The following is a 4,595-nucleotide window of genomic DNA, read 5'->3' as shown; positions in this document are numbered from 1 at the left end:
TTGAAATTGCTAAGAAATGTTTTGATTAGTTATATGTTAAAAGTGTTAATTATTAATTGAGTAATTATTGTTTATATGTAACTTACTAAGCTATTTATAGCTTACACATCTCTTTCTTTCCTTTGTTTTATAGTGATTTGAACTTGATCGAATAGTGGACCGTCGGAGCTCGTATCACACTATCATAACCATCTCGGTATTATGTGCTTTTCAAAATGTTTAAACTATGGCATGTATAGAGTCTTAATCATTTTGAGCATGTCCAAATGATATGGCTAATGTTAGCTATTGAAGTAGTTATTAAAGAATATGTTTTGGAGTTATGTATGTTTAAATGGTAACTAATTCAAAGAAGCAGTTTCTTTGACAGCAGCAGTGACGTGAATATGAAAAATCACCATAAATAGTAGAAATGGAATTAGAGGGTGAATGATATATAGAATTAAATCTTATCAAGTCTATTTTTACATGAAAGAAACGGTGTAGGCAAAGAAATTTTATATTTTGAGATATTTAAATTTTAGTGAGACAGGGTCAGAATGGTTTTTGAAGTCCCCTGTTCTAACTTTAGAAAATCATTGTAAATTGTACAGAAATAATTATAGGTCATAATTTATATGTTTAGATTCCTTAGTGAGTCTATTTTCAAAATAAATTAATGGTAACCTTATATAAATTCTGTACAATTATATATTTTATTTTTAGCGCCAAGAGGTCAGATCTGTCGAGCTGTGAAACAGGGGATATTTTAATGAATAAACTGTACTAATGTGCTAAGTCAAAAATTTTGAAAATTTTATGGTAAGTAGGAATATGAGTCTAGTTTCACGGAAAATTTACGGATTTAAATTTTGAGTTTTGTAACTCAAGTTATAATTAAATTAGTGACAGTTACGCAGGTGGACAGTGTTGTTATGAACAGTGAATTTAATTTTAAAAGCAAATTTTTATGCTCCGAATCGGTAAGTTAAATTGGATGACATCTCGTACTGATTCCGGAGACGGTCTCGGGTAAGGGGTGTTACATTTAATGGTATCAGAGCTACGGTTTAGTCGATTCTCGGACTAACGTAGCGAGTGTAATAGACTATCTATACATGCCATAATTGAATAATGATAGTGTGACGACTCCTGACATCTTAAAATGTTTTTTTATAGTAATGGATTCTAACCGAGATACAGCTGATGATGCTCAAAGTAATGTGCCTGTTGAAAGTCGATTCAAGACTCAGGGTCAAGGAGATGAGGCTCGAGAAGCTTTTCTCCAAATGATGAACAATTGGTACACTGAGTTTGTTAGAACTAATCCTAATGCTCAACCTCCTCCGCCCCCTCCTATTCCTCAAGCTGTTCCCATAGCTCCTCAACAAACTGAAGTGTTAAAATTGTCAAAGCCTCCAGTGGACAAAATTCGAAAGTATGGAGTCGAAGAGTTCCGAGCTAATGTAAATGATGATCCTGAAAGAGCAGAGTTCTGGCTTGATAATACTATCAGAGTGTTGGATGAATTATCTTGTACTCCAGAAGAAAGTCTCAAATGTGCTATCTCATTGCTGAGGGATTCGGCTTATAATTGGTGGAAAACTTTAGTGTCAGTGGTGCCTAAAGAGAAAGTTACATGGGACTTCTTTCAAGAAGAATTCCGGAAGAAGTATGTGAGTCAGCGTTTCATTGATCAAAAGAGAAAAGAGTTTCTTGAATTGAAACAAGGGCGCATGACGGTAGCCGAATATGAGCGAGAATTTGTCAAATTAAGCAAGTATGCCCAAGAGTGTGTATCTAATGAAGCTACATTGTGTAAAAGGTTTGAAGATGGATTAAACGAGGATATCCGATTGCTAGTGGGAATTCTTGAAATTAAAGAGTTAGTGGTACTAGTTGAAAGAGCTATCAAGGCTGAAGAATTGAGCAAAGAGAAAAGAAAGGTGGAAAGTGAAGCAAGAGATGAAAGAAAAAGATCAATGGGCAAGCCATTTCAGTCTCAAGCGAAGAAGTTTAAAGAAATGAATACTCGATCGAATGTTTCTAGTGTGAATTTTCAAAGAGATCGAGGAAGACAATATTCAGGTTCTAAAGCTCAGGCAACTTCTATGGCAAGTACAGGTAGTGTTAAACCTACTAGACCGGAATGTCAACATTGTGGAAAACGACATTTGGGGGAATGTTATTTAATCAGCCGAGCTTGTTTTAAATGTGGATCTCAAGATCATTTTGTGAAAGATTGTCCGGAAAGAGAAGAGATAGAAAAGTTTCAGAATGTGAGATCGAGCAGTGTGACTACTAGAGGAAGACCACAGAGAAATGTGGGGATTGGAACTAGTGGTAGAGGCGTAACAAAAGACACGACTGTAAGATCTGAAGTGGGAGCTCCAGTAAGAGCTTATGCCATCCGAGCTAGAGAGGAAGCATCTTTTCCTGATGTGATCACTGGTATATTTTCTCTTTATGACACTAATGTTCTTGCATTGATTGATCCTGGTTCTACTCACTCGTATGTATGCATGAATTTAGTGTCTGATAAGAATTTGTGTGTTGAATTGACTGAGTATGTGGTTAAAGTGTTGAATCCTTTAGGCAAGCATATGATAGTTGATAAAATATGCAAAAATTGTCCTTTGATTATACAAGGTCAGTGTTTCCCTGCCAACTTAATGTTGTTGCCATTTGATGAATTTGATGTTATTTTGGGAATGGATTGGTTGACATTACATAAGGCCAAGATAGATTGCAGTCAGAAAATTCTTGAGTTGAAGTGTGGTAGTGGTACAGTTCTTCGGGTTGAAACAGATAAGTCAAATGTGATGCCAATTGTGATTTCTGTAATGTCTGCTCAGAAATGTTTGAAAAATGGTTGTGAAGCATATCTTGCTTATGTGTTGAACACAAAAGTGTCTGAAATAAAGATCGAATCAGTGCCAGTGGTATGTGAATATGTAGATGTGTTCCCAGAAGAGTTGCCAGGTTTGCCTCCGATTAGAGAAGTAGAGTTTGGTATTGAAGTAATGCCAGGTACTGCTCCAATATCGATTGCTCCTTACAGAATGGCACCAACTGAATTAAAAGAATTAAAAGTGCAATTACAAGAGCTGACAGATAAAGGATTTGTTAGACCAAGTTACTCTCTGTGGGGTGCTCCCGTGCTATTTGTGAAGAAAAAGGATGGGACATTGAGATTGTGTATTGATTATCGTCAACTTAACAAAGTGACAGTGAAGAATAAGTATCCATTACCCCGAATAGATGACTTGTTTGATCAGTTAAAGGATGCCACAGTGTTTTCCAAAATTGATTTGAGATCCGGATATTATCAATTGAGGGTTAAAGAGTCAGATGTGCCAAAGACTGCTTTCAGAACCCGATATGGCCACTATGAATTTCTTGTAATGCCTTTTGGTCTGACTAATGCTCCAGCTATTTTTATGGATTTGATGAATCGAATTTTCCGGCCCTATTTGGATAAATTTGTTGTGGTGTTTATAGATGATATTCTTATTTATTCCCGAAGTGAAGCCGAGCATGCTGAACATTTAAGAATTGTGCTACAAACGCTGCGAGAAAAGAAATTATTTGCTAAATTTAGCAAAAGTGAATTTTGGCTTAGTGAAGTTGGATTTTTGGGGCATATTGTCTCGGGAGATGGCATTCGAGTGGATCCGAATAAGATATCGGCAATAGTTGAGTGGAAGCCTCCAAGAAATGTATCTGAAGTTAGGAGTTTTCTGGGCTTAGCCGGATATTATCGTCGATTTGTAGAAGGTTTTTCGATGATAGCTTCACCGATGACAAAATTGTTGCAAAAAGATGTTAAGTTTGAATAGACCGAGGAGTGTCAACAAAGTTTTGAGAAATTAAAGAAGTGTTTAACTGAGGCACCAGTGTTAGTGCAACCTGAGTCAGGAAAGGAATTTGTTGTTTATAGTGACGCGTCACTAAATGGGCTTGGATGTGTATTGATGCAAGAAGGAAAGGTGATAGCGTATGCTTCTCGACAATTGAAACCGCATGAACGAAATTATCCTACCCATGATTTAGAGTTGGCTGCTATTGTCTTTGCTTTGAAGATTTGGCGTCATTATTTATATGGTGAGAAATGTCGTGTTTTTACAGATCATAAAAGTTTGAAATATGTTATGACACAAAAAGATCTGAATTTGCGGCAAAGAAGATGGTTGGAATTGTTGAAAGATTATGAACTTGTGATAGATTATCATCCGGGAAAAGCTAATATAGTTGCTGATGCTTTGAGCAGAAAGTCTCTCTTTGCTTTGAGAGCTTTCAATACGAGATTAACATTGACTGAAGATGGATCATTGTTTGCAGAGTTAAAAGCTAGACCATTGTTTCTTCAAGAAATTTGTGAGGCTCAGAAAGTGGATAATGAATTGCAAAGAAGAAAGACTCAGTGTGCAGTGGACAATAATTCTGATTTTCAGATTGATTCAGATGGATGTTTAATGTTTCGTGATAGAATATGTGTTCCGAAAAATATTGATTTAATTCAGAAAATTTTGCAAGAAGCACATGATAGTCATTTGGCAGTTCACCCCGGTAGTGTAAAAATGTACAATGATTTGAAGAAATTTTATTGGTGGTCG

This window comes from Gossypium hirsutum, chromosome D04 (assembly GCF_007990345.1).
Source record: "Gossypium hirsutum isolate 1008001.06 chromosome D04, Gossypium_hirsutum_v2.1, whole genome shotgun sequence".
In the NCBI taxonomy this organism is placed as follows: Eukaryota; Viridiplantae; Streptophyta; class Magnoliopsida; order Malvales; family Malvaceae; genus Gossypium; species Gossypium hirsutum.
Note: the sequence above shows the minus strand (reverse complement) of the source record.